Genomic DNA, 14,916 nt, shown 5'->3' on the forward strand with positions numbered 1-14,916 from the left:
TTACTGCCTCAGTTTTCCTTACTCTCCATATATGAAAGTGTGACTTAGCTTAAGAGCCGGGCTCTCATGCCTTGCTACAGAATAATATAACAGAAGATGTAACTCAGGCTTCTCTTATCCCCTGCTTAAGCTTTTTAGATTAGCTTGGCTGGTGCATGCATTATACTCCAAATCTCTAAAAAGAACTTAGAGTTTTTTCCAGGATAGAACTATTATGTTTACTAATATTACTGTCCTCAATCTCATCCCAAAAGCAGGATGAGAGCTTTTAAATGTCTTAGACTTCAACATCTCTCAGACCCTGAAAATCCCATGAATCCTATTTCTCTGCCTGAGAATCTGAACAAAAGAGTTGCCTCTCCAGGTAGCCATTTCTGGGCTTTTGTCCTGGGCTGAGCTGTTCTTTCTGTTTCTGGAACCAGAGGGTGATCACCTTCCCTCCATCAGCTCTGTGTGGCTGACACGCCTGTCTTCCTTGTCATGACCTGGAGCTCCCCATCTGTCATGTGCCCGGGTATACACGCCATGTGGTGTTTGCACTCTTGCTTTTTCTCCTAAAATAGACTCCTGTGCTTCTCTCCTTCTTGACTTCCAGCTTTTCCTCCAGACTCCTCAAAGCTTTGTCCCTAGTTTCTCTTTAGAATCCTGAAGTATTTAAATAATACTCATTTAAATGAGATTATTCATTGGTAAGAAGAAAAATCACCCCCATAATACTGACAGTCTGTTTCTCTTGACCTTTAAAACAGCTTAATAGGCACATTGTTTTGTTTGTTCAGCTCTGCTCTGGTTGGACTCCATGTGACATTTGCATTATATCTAAGCCTGTACTTAACTGTGTTGCTATAAATGATTGTCCTGATCAGAATCCATCTAAAGGGAGTCCCCTGCTCTATAGTGTGCATGTGTGACAGAGAGACAGAGACAGGAAACAGAGAGAGAGAGAATAATTTTAGAAAATCTAGTTACCAAAATAGTTATAGAAAAGAGAAGAGAATGGACATAGTTTGGATTTGCACCTTTACCGTTTCCATCTTGACTAACTCTTGGCCTATGTTCAGTTACCTGAAGTGGCTCTATAATCCTCCTATAAGATGCCCCTGCTGTCCTCGGCCTTGAGGAGACAGGACTTCACATGTGTTTATACTTGATACCCTTCAAGTTGGTGACCCTTGGAATGCAGATACCTGCTGAGGGCAAGTTCACGTTCAAGACGTGATGTTTATGTTCGTATTGGAAAGGCAGTGCTCAACGTTTGGGAAAGCAAATGGGCAATTCCCACCCATGTCCGAGCCTTCTCTTGGAGGCCCAGAACCAAGCTGCCTGCCAGGAGGGAGGTGTATGTATGGTGGAGCCTTTCTGCCTCTGGGTGAGTGGTTCTCCTATCCTGTGAGTCCTTTTCTTCAAACATGAGTTTCTGAAGTTAAAAAAAATTTTTTGATGGAGAAATTAACAGTTTATAACTTTTATACAGAGGAATAACTGGGAACAGGATCATTTCTATCATGATACAGAAAAAAAAAAAATATATATATATATATATATATATATATATATTACAGACTTATCCAGCTGGGTTGTGTTCTAATTTGACTAATTCTTTGAGTAAAATAGCTTTCTTGGGTTTTTTTTTTTTTTTTGGCTTTCTCATTTTTAAATTAAAAGTAATGTGTAGTCATTATGAAGAAAAATCTACTGAGTATAGATGGATGAGAAGGGTAACAATAATGAAAACAACAGTTAGCATTTATCAAGCACTCAGTCATGCTTCCCCATTTTGCTTCATTTCATCCTCCTCCAGTTCTGTGGGTGAGGTACCACTGTGCAAAGGTCTATGGCAAAATAAATCCGGTTAATGTTTCAACCCTCCCATCTTGAACTTATTGAAAACCAAGTACCCCTTTTCATGAACACCTGCTGCCATCTCTCAGGACGCAGGTGGTGTTCTGCAGATACTATTCGGAAAAGGAGAGGTCAGTGGTCTCACCAGCAAGGGCCTGAACTGGGACCAGACACGCTGCCTCCCTCTACCACCTACCAGCTTTCAGATGCTTCATGCTAGTTGTGTTGATGGTGATTTAATGCGTCCTTCCACATTAAAACCTAGAGCAGGATATTAATTCATTTTTTCTGGTTCACTAAAACCAGTTGCCTCAGCCCTGGTGTCCCACTAAAGATAGGACAGGGACCCCATGTCTAGGAAGTCACAATCGGACATGAAAACAGCCACACACAAGCTTTTAGTAGTGCAAGGAAGGAGACGCCGAATACCATGTCCTGAGCACTGTGGGCCCTGGGGGAGGGCCCAGCCAGCTCCACCTGGGGAACAGCGGGGAGGGGCATGGGCACAGGGTCCCCCAGGAGCAGTGGAGTCTCCAGGTAGAGAAGGCCAGCCAAGGGAGAGTTGAGACCATATTTGGCAGTGTGCAAGTGGCCAGGCTTTGAGCAGGATGCCCAGTGAGGAGCACAGATGGTGTTTAAAGTCAGCTCTGAGTCACTCTTTGAAATTACAGAAATTCAGGGGGAAGGATTTGGAAGCCCTCCAGCCAGATCTGTGACCTTCTAGTCTCTCAATAACCATTGGGTCTAGCTCATAAATGGGAGCTCTGTAAAATTGGAGGATATAGGAAAAGTGACAGAATGATTTCAAGAGAAGAAAAGGGTTCTCGTGACTTAGTCTGCGAACCACTGGGTTTACCATCACTCTCCTGACTGGCTTTTTACTGGTGAGTTGCCCGCCTGTCCAGCTTTGACCAAGGTCCCAGTGCGGTGGCTTCTCAAGTCTTGCCCCATCTCCACAAATGACTGGATAAAGGTTACATAAAACCCCCAAAGCAGGGCCAGAAGGTACTTGGCTTCTCAGTGTGAATGTGCTTAAGATGGAAACTGTATTTTCTGTCGAATGATTTTTTCGTTGCCTTGGCAACTCCTTGGTTTTTTTTTTTTTATGCTTTTGATTTCTCTCAACAACATGAGCTGCTTCCTTTGATTTAGCTCAGACTTGTGCACAGATTTCTATCTTATTCAGAGTCTCTAGCGTGTTTATGAGGTATAGATTTTTTTTGTTTTCCACAGTCTTCACAGGGTTGAAAAGTGATAAATAATTTCACATAACCGTTAGCCTGCCTGATTAAACACAAAAGGCAAGTCATAGTGATTTTTTTTGTTTGATGTCAAATACTGTAAAAATGATTCAAATTCATTTTTATAAGATATTGCTAAATATTTTAATATTAGGCTTTTAAAGTCTGCAACAAGGTCTATGTGGAAAATTGTTTCCATACATTATAAATGCACATGGTTCCTTCTGTCTCCTCTTTGCTCATGGGCTCCGGCCCCATTGGCTTCCTGGTTGGTTCTTATCCTTGTTAAACCTGTTTCCATCTCAGGGATCTTCTGTTTCCTCTGTCTGGAACTTAGCTGCTCAGATACTGGCATTGCTTCCTTCCTTGTTGCATTCATGGCTCTTGTTAAACGCCACCTCTTCCAAGAGGACTTTCTGGACCTTCCTGTCTAAAACAGGATCTTCAGAGCGCCCAGGTGGCTCAGTCGGTTGAGTGTCCAACTCCTGGTTTTGGCTCGGGTCATGATCCCATGGTTCATGGGTTTGGCCGCACGTCAAGCTCTGTGCTGACGGTGCAGAGACTGCTTAGGATTCTCTCTCTCTCCCTTTCTCTGTGCCCCTCCCCTGCTCATGCTCGCTCTCTCTCAAAATAAATAAAACTTTAAAAAGTTAAAAAACAAAACAGTGTCTTCATTCATTGTTCTGGCCAGTTTGGAGATGAGGGGATCCCTCTCTGGAAAACCTGAATGAATTATCAGTCATCTTATACAAAGCCCACCAACCTATAAGCTGGACATTAGATTTTCATGCCACACCCTGAAATTATGAACACATAGCCAAAAATCACCAGATATTTGCAGGAATCCTCCATCACAACACATAGAGACTCAGACTAATAAGAAATGAAGAACTTGGAAGAAACAGAGACAATGATGAAACAGAAGAAATACGTACACCCACACATGTACACATGCACAAAACAGAAAATGGGGCAGAGGAAATCATCATGGAAATAATACAAGTAATTCAGGAGAGTGAGAGTGACAGAGGGGACACCTAAGCCAATAGCTGGGGAGCAGGCCTGGAGAGCAACCTAGTCAATGGCAGCAGAAAGGTGGAGGGCTCTCAGGGGGAGGTGACCAGGAGTGCTGGGGAATCAAGAGGCTGTCCTGCCAGTTTGACACAGGAAAAATGATACCAAGAGGCTCTTTGAGGGTGTGGGTAGAGTTAGAGATGGTTACAAAGCCAATCAAGCAAATGCAGAAAAAAAGAACTATTAACTACAAAAACAATAATATTGTACAATAAAGGAAACATTCTCTTACTACATTTAGCAGTGATCAACTTTATATAGTTATAATAACATAAACACTGACTGTGGCTTTAATAAAAAATCAACATAACTGTATTTAGAGAATGGGGGAAGGTAAGCCTCTGTGTACGTGTGCGTGTATGAGTGTGCACCTGAGGCCTGAGGATATGAACATAGAATGTGGATATGAACATAGGACGTCTAAAACCGATAAACTACATTATTGTTATATTAATTAGATATACAGAATTTTTAAAACGAGAGGGAATAGCAAGTTGAGACGTAGACTAAGGAATGGGAAGGAGGCTGGGGGAGACAGAGCACTATTGTTCATTGTAAGACTTTTAGCCTCATCTGACTTTTGAAAGCTATGAGCATATATTACTTTGATAACCAAAAATTAGTTAGGAATTAAAATATAAGCTTCAAGCAGCCCTCTGGCTGTGCACATGTCTCTGATAGAGTTTGATGTGTATTTGATTAATATGAAATTTAGTCCAGCATGTGGCTGATGTCCTTGGCTGGTAGGCCCATTTGTTTAACCAAGTCCATTTTCACTTGCACACAGAGTAATTAACTCAGACTCACTTTGTTGGAAGTCATGCTGAAGACATTTATCATTTCTTTCTACACCATGGAGGTAGATTGGACTATGGCTCGGGGTTGTTGCGGCTGTATGCTCATTAAAACTGGAGTAGATGCACGTGGCACTAAATTGAACTTTTTAATTACTGTAGGTTTAATGACATCCCTCTGCCATGCACTTAATCTTCAGCAAATATTTACCCTTCCCAAACTGGCAGATTTGCAATTTATAGCTTGTCATGTCAAATGAAGCATTTTCTCTTTCCCCTGCTCCTAGAAGGATCTCTGTTCAAAATTATAATCATTTAAAAATAGCTGACACATTGTCTTTGTGGGGAGCTTTCAACATTTCCATCTTATTTGGAACTGACCCTTCTCACTCCTCTCAATCTTTGTATTTATTGATATATTTATTTTGGATACAGTTTAATGTTTTTATTCTGTTATCTGGGTCATTTGCATAGAGCAATGGGTGAGTAGGGGGAGGGAGGGATGGATGGATGGAGAGATAGATGAAAGATGATAGATAGGTAGGTAGGTAGATAGATAGATAAATAGGTAGATAGACTGAGAGGCCAAACTGTATTAAGCGTGTGTGGAAATACAGTTTCAGATAACAGAGAACACATCACAAGCTTTAGTCTTAAGATTTCCACTTCATAAGAGCTATGTAGTAGCTTTCCAAGAAGAGGCTAAATAACCATCATTCTATGACATCAACATAGTTTCCCAGACTTTATGATGAAAGTGGAATTAACAAGATGTTCCATTAGAAAGTCCTGAAATAACTTCAGGATACTTGTAGATGTTCTTTTAATTTGTACCATGGAACTAATGTGAGGAGCTGCAGCTGGAAGCCCGGTTATTGAAGCCTGGGTATGGATGTCGTAGGTCACTATTTGGTCATAGAAACTTTTCGACAACCCTCCCTTGTCAACACTTGAGAACACTTCCCAAACCAAAAATAAAATGGTCAAGTAAATTAATATATTTTTGAATTTTGAAGATGAGAAACTGTGAGACCTAAAATTCTAGAGGCGATGTCAGGATCAATGAGTACAGTCGATCGAAAGTTGCTCGTTGTGACATAAGCACGAAAATTTGTACGTCAAGACTGGAGGCCCCACAGCCATGAGCTTGCCTGTGCACCATATCATTATACTCTTATGTGCCTTCTTAGTGTTTGGGGCCATACTTCCTGAGTTTGAATCCTGATCTTGCTCCTTACTAGCTCTGTGTCTTTGACCAAGTTTCTTAATCTTCATGCCTCAGTGTCATTCTTCATGAGTGTATCAGTTAGCTCACTCAATGCCTATTCCAGCCTCCTCTTCTTACAGAGTATGGAAGTTCCCCCTTTCAGAATCTCTTATAGCTAGTATTCTGGATGTGAGTTAGATCTGCTAATCAAATGCATTCCCATAAACATGTGGATTCAGACCTAGATTATGTGGGAAGAGGGATGGGGCATGGGACATTCATTTTTGGCTGGGGTGGGTAATGGCAGAGGCAGCATGGTCTGGAACTAGCAACTTTAGTGATGGCTTCCTGATTGGGAAGCTTCCAGGTTGTAGCAGAAACTAACTTGGAGCAGCATCTGTAGCAGCTCTCTAATTGTTTAGCTTTCAAATAATGATAGAGCCAGCAGCCTCTTTGGCTGATTTGAGTAGTAATTTGTAAAAGCTCAGCCTAGAGTCCATTTGTGCAGCCCTTCCAACAGCAATATATACTATAGTATACCTTTTTTTTTCATTTTTTAAAAATGTTTATTTATTATTGAGAGACAGAGACACAGAGCATGAGCAGGGGAGTGGTAGAGAGAGGGGGAGACACAGAATCCGAAGCAGGCTCCAGGCTCTGGCTGTCAGCACAGAGCCCGACACGGGGCTCAAACTGCAAGATCATGACCTAAACCGAAGTCGGTCGCTTAACCAACTGAGACACCCAGGCGCCCCTGGTATACTTCTTAAGTAGCCAAAGTGATTTACATCAGCTGCACCTGAAGAGTAAGAACAGTCCACTTACCTTATCGAGTTGTTGAGTTAATAAGAAAGCATTTACAGTGTTTAGAACATCTGGTGTGCTTTTTCTTTTTTAAACGTGCCTAGGACTTTTTCTGGCCCTAGTCAATGGTACACCTACAACCATAATAACCAGATATTTATTAGCTTGTTGGTTCGTTCATTCATTCATTCATTCATTTATTCATACATTCATTGAAACAAATATTTGCTGAAAATCTATGCTAATCAAGAGTTGCCCCAGCTGCTCTAGGATAGTGGTTACCAACCTAACTGAACATTAGAACCTTCTGGGAATCTTTTTTTTTTTTTTTTTTTTTTTGAGAGCAAGAGACAGAGTGTGAGTGGGGGAGGGGCAGAGAGAGAGGGAGACACAGAATCTGAAGCAGGCTCCAGGCTCTGAACTGTCAGCACAGAGCCTGGTGCAGGGCTTGAACTCACGGACAGCGAGATCATGACCTGAGCCGAAGTCGGACGCTTAACCGACTGAGCCACCCAGATGCCCCTAATGTTTATTTAGTTTTGAGAGAGAAAGAGCATGTGAAGTGGGGAGGGGCAGAGAGAGAGGGAGAGCAAATCCCAAGCAGGCTCGGTGCTGTCAGCACAGAACCCAACTTGGGGCTTGAAACCAAGAAACATGAGATCATGACTTGAGCTGGAATCAAGAGTCGGATGCTTAACCGACTGAGCCACCCAGGTGCCCCTATCTGAGAACATTTTTTAAAAAACTTAATTTCTGTGCCACCTCTGGGACTTACTGGAGACAGGGAGTGTGTGTGTGTAGATATTTTCTTAATTGAGATACTATTTTCATAAAGTAAAGTACACAAATTTTATGTGTTATAGCTTGGTGGATTTTTCCATATGTATACACCCAATTAACCACTACCCAGGTCAAGATACAGAGAAACAGAAGTGTTCATGAAAGATTTATTGTGTGTATGGATTTGAGGGAGCTTTTTTTTAGAAGCTGAAGTTTCAAATGCATTTGAGATTTTGCCACTCAGAGGTCAAAAAAAATTTAGTCCTCTGGAATAATCAGTATAATCAGGTTACTTTTCCCTTTTATTTTTCATAGTCCTCTACAAGTTTGTTGTCCTTTCTAGATTTATGGCAGAAAACGATTTTGTTTATACATGAAGTGAAATTAATTTCACTTAATTAAATAAGAGAAAATCGCAAAATATCAATAAGGCAGTAAATATTATCAGTGGTAACTTTGTGATTCAAAACCTCTGACTCTGTTTATCTTCTTATAAGTGATTGGCACAGTTTTTTGACTAAAAGAAAGCTTAACTGCTTTCTTAAAACTAACCTATACAGCTTCTTTCATGTGATCTCTTCCAAGAGAGTGAATATCATGAAAGTAAAAATAATTATTTTCCTTTTTTTTCAAAAGAGTGTTTGGAGCCAATGACTGCATAATTAAAATTGCAAGGCTGAGGCCACTAGAGCAGCAGGCATGAGCTGAGTTAGGAAGATAAAGTTAGTAATTATATGAAAAGCAAATGGAAATAGTTGATTACAGAGAGAGAAAATGTCATCAGCAAAACATTGAGAGCATCTGCCTTTTTTTATAAAACCAACTAGAACAACTTTGATGTTGAATTGTTTTGCATAATTGGCTCATTACAGAATGAAACTTTCAGAAACAAAATATAAGGTGGACATGAATTATACTTTTAAGGTGATCACGTGTGATTTGGGATCAAGGTCTAGCATTGGGACCCTGTTTCAAGGATAGCTGGGACCCTATTAGTGAATTAAATAGACTCCCATCACCAAAGGAATAGAAAACATGAAGATTCTATGTAGCTCATTTCTCTGCCTTCAGGAAAAATCTCCATAAATTGACTTAGGTGATATGAATATTGTCCATTTTGAGCATTCTTAAAAGAATAAACTTTGGACAGGAAGGCAGTCTGGCTATGACATTTATTATTCTGTTGATCTGGCCAGGTAAGAGAATGTCTTAATTTCCTCACCATTTCCTTAGTGACCCTAGGTTAGAACTTCCCCTGCCTTCTTGTTTCTATTGCTGCTGTCGAGACATCAACCATCAACTTAATTGTCATTCATTTATAGGCAATCTGTCTTTTCTTACTGGGTGATTTTAGAATTTTTGTTTTTGCCTTTGATAATCTGCAGTTTTATCTCATGCCTAGCAATAAGGTTCTTTTTATTTATCCTGCTTGCAAAACCCTGTGATTGCTAAACTGGACAATTCATGCTTTCACCAGTTGTAGAACATCTTCACCCATTAACTCATTGTGCATTGTCTTTCCCCCATTCCCTCTCTTATCTCTGAAATTCGAATTAGGTGCATGTTGGACCATTTCACTTTGACTTATGTATCTCTTAATTGTTTTGTTTTCTCCATTTCTTTGTCTCTCTCTGCTAAATTCTGAGTAATATCTTCAAATCTGATTTCTATTCTCTAATTCTCTTTCCACTGGTGTTTAATCTGTTTTACCCATCTACAGAGGGATAAATACCTATTATAATTTTCTAGTTTTCTAAGTTATTTTTGTTTCTTTTTCTAATTTACCTGCTTATTTTTTTGTAGTCTCTTGTTCTTAACTCAAACTTTCTATTTCCTATTTTCTTTTTTTTTTTAATGTTTATTTTTGACAGAGAGAGAGAGAGAGAGAGAGAGCGAGCAGAGCATGAGCAGGGGAGGGGCAGAGAGAGACGGAGACACAGAATCTGAAGCAGACTCCAGGCTCTGAGCTGTCAGCACAGAGCCCGACACAGGGCTCGAACTCACAAACCGCGAGATCATGACCTGAGTCAAAGTCGGACGTTCAACTGACTGAGCCACCCAGGGGCCCCCCTATTTTATTTCTTTGACATAGTAAACGTACTTGTTTTATATTCTGTGACCATTAACTGGTATCCAAAGTTTCTGTGAGTCTCAATCTGAGGCTGGCTCCAGTGCCTTGTTTTCAGTGTGTATTTTGTGAGTACCATTTTTATTGTGAGCTCCTATTCAGTGGAATTTTATTTGAGGGGTTTCTTATGACATTTGAGTGAAGGTACATTCCTCTGGAGAGGATTCTCATCTGCTTTTCTAAACATATAATGGCACATTATTCTGGAAATATACTAAAATAAATTCCTGACTTGGAGGTCTTTAGACCACAAAAATAGTCTCAATTTAGGCCACAAACACATGTGAGGTCTGGCTCATAGTTAAATCTCCAGAAAGATGTTTTTTTTTGTTGTTTTTTTTTTCCTTTTCTCTACCCAGGGCCAAAGCCAAGACAAACAAGTTTCCTATTGGGACCCTTTGCAAAGCTTTTTTTTTTTTTTTTCCTAGTTCATCTTTTCTCCAAGTGTGTGACTTCAGGGCTCTCAGCTTTATGCAGTGATGTCCTTTCAAGCACCCCATCTTGACTTTTGGTCTCTGAGGATTTCCTTTACTTTATTCCAGCTCAGTCATGCATTTTAAAAGATTAAAAAGAAAATTTACCCAGAATTTTTAGATATTTGGTAACAAGAAGGATTTTGTTGCCACCACATTTTTTTTAGTCAAAAATATGTAACTATCTCTGCAGTCCTACTAGAGATGTCCTTGTAAAGCTAGAAATTCAATTCCATATTTGCCTCCACTACTAGCTCTTAATAATTCATGCTAGAAACATTTTCAACACAAATACATCCTAAACCCCTCATGTCTAATATTTTTGTCATTCAGTCATCCCCAGCTTTTACTTCTCTACTGTCTATAAGACCTTTTCTGCATAGGTTGTATCACAGCTGGTTTTTTTTAAATTAAATTAAATTATTTTGAGAGAGACAGAAAGAAAACCAGCGGGGGTGGGGCAGAGAGAGAGGGGGACAGAAGATCTGAAGCAGGCTCTGCACTGACAGCAGAGAGCCCTATGAGGGGCTCGAACTCACAAGCAATGAGATCATGACCTGAGCCGAAGTCAAATGCTCAACCAACTGAGCCACCCAGGCACTCCAGTCATGCTGTTTTTAAGTGTTTATGGCTTCCCCAGTTTCTTCTTTTTTTTTTCTTTTAATTTTTTTAAGTTTATTTGTTTATTTTGAGAGACCGAGTGGGGAAGGGGCAGAGAGGGAGAGAGAAAATCCCAAGCATGCTCAGAGCCTGATGCAGGCCTTGAACTCACAAAACTATGAGATCATGACCTGAGCCAAAACCGAGAGTCTAATTGACTGAGCCACACAGACGCCCCCTATGGCTTCCCCAGTTTCTGAGCTTTCTATGTTTTCTGATGTTATTTGCTCCAGAAAAGAGGGCTCAAAGCTTTGCCCTTCTTCAACTTCAACGGTAAATGGGGGAATGCAGGGGGAAAGGGAAAGATTAACTCCTGTGACTGTTCTCAGTGTATTTCCCAGTCTTACCTTGCCTTTTAAACTTTAACTTAGCCCTACAATTCTCACTCAGCCAGCAGTCATTCTGTGAACATTAGATCTTTTCTGCCTAATTTCCCGATCTCTTTTTTTTTAAATTTTTTTGATGCAGTCTCTTTCTCCTTCTTCAATATATTTACTAACCTAAACTTTTCCCTGAAGCTTTTCACTTGATTCATAGTTTCTATCAACTATGAAACCACCACTGCCATCAGGCCCCTGGAGGTTGAGTCACTACAATCCCACCCACACCCTGGTGCTGGTCCCCCTTGGGGAGACATGTCGGGGGACAGCTGGAGGCGCCCCCCCCCCCAGTCTGGGCTTCTGTGTTTGACACTCCCCCACACTGAGGAACCTGCTGTTTCCACCCACACTGGGATCATATTTGCTTTGTAGAGCATGCACTTGGGACCTCTCCGTAGTCAGTCCTAACCGTGAGATGGGTACTGTTTACTGTGATTCATCCCAGCAACTCTGATACCAGGATGAGGCACAGGCTGTTGATAAAGGTGATGTTCCTTCCAGTCAGGAATGAACACTTGTTTATCTGGACTTTCCTTGTGATATGTATCTGCCACTGCACAGAGACATACAAGAGCATTTACAATTCACTTCTTAAAACCTTGGATGTTAAATGACAAATTTCTTAAATATTTACATGTAACATCACTGCTGCTGGTGCTGCTCTTGTCACTATGATAATAATTACCAAGTAGCTTTTATTTCCTGAGTGTGAACCGTGAGCTAGGCTTTATGCTAATAAATCATTAATTCTCACAACTGTCCTGCAAGGCATGATCATTATCATCCTCATTTTACAGATGAGGACATGATGATTCAGAGATGTTAAGTGACTTGCCCAAGGTCACACAGCCAGTAAGTGGCCATGCTGGGACTCAAACGCAAGCCTTCCAAACCCAGCCCCATGCTCGTAAGCATTTCATCTATCAGGACAGAAACGGTCAGATTTCTGATCTATGACTATGAGCTGTTTTACAGAAGCCAGAACTTAAATTCACGTTAATTCTGTCCTTTACTTACTTACTTACTTATATATTTATTTATAAAAAAGATAGAAATTCATTGAATATACCTCCAGGGAGCGGCAGGCAGGACAGCAGAGGAGAGGCTGTTGCAACCAGTTATGTCCTTTAAAGTAACAAATTTGAAAGTGTATAACACCATGCTGCCTGCCATTATGCACCATTGGTTTTGGAGTCCTTTGTAAGAACTGCTTTCAGAGCCAGTGTGTGAAACATAAGAAAAACAAATTTTTAACTATTTTATTATTTATTTTTGAGAGAGAGAGACAGAGACAGTGCATGAGCAGGGGAGGGGCAGAGAGAGAGGGAGACACAGAATCCAAAGCAGGCTCCAGGCTCCGAGCTGTCAGCACAGAGCCCGACGCAGGGCTTGAACTTACCCCAAGATTATGACGTGAGCCAAAGTTGGATGCCCAACCGACTGAGCCACCCAGGCGCCCCAAGCGATTTCTTTTTGGAGATAAACTTTGCTTTTTATTCCATTCCATGTTACCCTACTTGATCACCTACATTATCAGATTTTACTCCTAATACCTTTTGACAATTTCCAAAAAGGTAATTCTGTCCTCTGAGGATGGAGATTTGCCACCAATGAGGACATTCAGAAGAAGCTTTCAGGGGGAGTGGAGACACTTCCTAGGAGGCTCCAGCATGTTCTCAGTGATGTCAGCATTTTGAAAATGAAAGCTTGGCCTCCCAGGATGATTAGTTTGAAGGGGAGAGCACTCAGCTATATATTCACATTCTGCTGTATTTGTTTACAGTTCAATCTGTTACTTCATAGATAAATTGATTTGATGTGAAGTCTGTTTATACAAATATGCATTTAAGGAAAATACTACTGTGTTTAGAAAGACATCAGACTTTCCTTGTCTATCACAGTCTTATAAACTCTGCTGATGTCAACACTGGAACTGGCTCTGTTTTGATAGGATTCTGTTCCTCTTTATATCTTCAAATTAGGAAATACTAACTTGTGGATTTGGACAGATTGTGAGTAGGCCCCCATTCTTCTTCAGGAAAAAAATCAGTTTGCTGCTTCCACAGCAAAGGGAGATGATCCCGCTGCTAAAAATGTCTCCAGCAACACTTCAAGCATCATTTTTAAAGTGCTTTTTTTTTTCTTACAGTGAAGGTTAAGGTTAAAGTTTCAAGCCTCATCTTAATTAGCTGCTCGCATTCAACTTAACTCTGCCAAAGTAAACAGTCGTATTCAAAATAGCAATGTTACCATAGCAACCTAGATCAGAATCGTTTGATTTTCTTTTCTGCTCACGATTGTACCTTACTATCTAGGCCATGATGTGAGACAAATCTGCAGAAACATCCCGTGTAAAATGAGATTTAAAAGAAAACATTTAGGGGGGAAAACATTTTTAAATGATTGCTTTAAGTGTTACAGGAAGCTCCTAATTCCCAGTGGCTCCTGAAGGAGATTCTCTCTCAGGTTCCCTTGTCTGACAGCCTCACCACTCAGTCCCCTCTTGGGGTTCTGGGTGGTGAAGTACCCCAGAACCTGGACAGGGTCGGGGGATCGCCGTTCTTGTTCCAGTTCTAGCTATCAGACTGTGGTCCTCAAAGTCTAGATAATTCCCCATGGCTTTTCTACTGTAAAGGGGGGCTCAGGTTCTGATCCTTTAATTTGGTTATTACTTAACAAAATGCAAAACCAAGCTGTTTTAAATCAAGCCTCGGGCTAAGCATTAATCTTCTAGGAAAGAAGAGAATTGTTAAGCATTTTTAATTTTTTTTTCAACGTTTTTTATTTATTTTTGGGACAGAGAGAGACAGAGCATGAACGGGGGAGGGTCAGAGAGAGAGGGAGACACAGAATCGGAAACAGGCTCCAGGCTCCGAGCCATCAGCCCAGAGCCTGACGCGGGGCTCGAACTCACAGACCGCGAGATCGTGACCTGGCTGAAGTCGGACGCTTAACCGACTGCGCCACCCAGGCGCCCCAAGCATTTTTAAGATCCAGGCCTGTGATTCCTAAATTTGTATTACCTGAATCATCTAGGGAGGCCCTCGAACTCCCCTGACTGGCTCCTCAGGGCCAACATGTAAAGCTATCATTGTTCCTAATTATGGCAAATGTTAGCCACATGAAGAGCATTTTAATTAAGAAAATTAATAAGCAGATTAGCCTTTTCCATGGTCTATTTTCCAGGCCCTTCATGAAGTGATTCTGGAGACTTGGTCTTTGTCTCAATTTTCTTGCCTGGCAAATGAGACTCCGGAAGCCAGATGTTTTCCCTGCCCCTGGATCCAGCTTGGTGCGTGACTTTTTTTTTTACTAAATGGAGTGGAGACACAGTATTATTTTTGGAAGCGACACTGTGAAAGTTGTTTTACTTGAGATCTGCCATTAAAGCAAAAACAAACCTCAAGATCTTTTGTCCAGCCTCAGACAGGGATAATCTAGTCATGAGATCAAGTGGAGAAAAGTCAAACAAAGATATTGTTTTCTCTGTAATTTATTTTGTGTGCCATTAAAAAGAAGGTAGAGGGGCGCCT

The 14,916-nt window shown here is 40.9% G+C and overlaps 1 protein-coding gene across 5 annotated transcripts in view; it reads left to right on the top strand.

Annotated features, from left to right (window-relative positions):
- SHLD1 (shieldin complex subunit 1) overlaps positions 1 to 14,916 on the top strand; it is a 90,242-nt gene that overhangs the window by 59,462 nt on the left and 15,864 nt on the right. The window contains exon 4 of one of the 5 annotated variants that reach the window (XR_007462127.1): positions 14,570 to 14,675. The exons of the other annotated variants lie outside the window; for them this stretch is intronic. The gene's annotated coding sequence lies outside the window, so the exon portion shown is untranslated. The remainder of the gene's footprint in view (positions 1 to 14,569; positions 14,676 to 14,916) is intronic. 5 annotated transcript variants of the gene reach the window in all.

This window comes from Panthera uncia, assembly GCF_023721935.1.
Source record: "Panthera uncia isolate 11264 chromosome A3 unlocalized genomic scaffold, Puncia_PCG_1.0 HiC_scaffold_11, whole genome shotgun sequence".
Taxonomy (NCBI): Eukaryota; Metazoa; Chordata; class Mammalia; order Carnivora; family Felidae; genus Panthera; species Panthera uncia.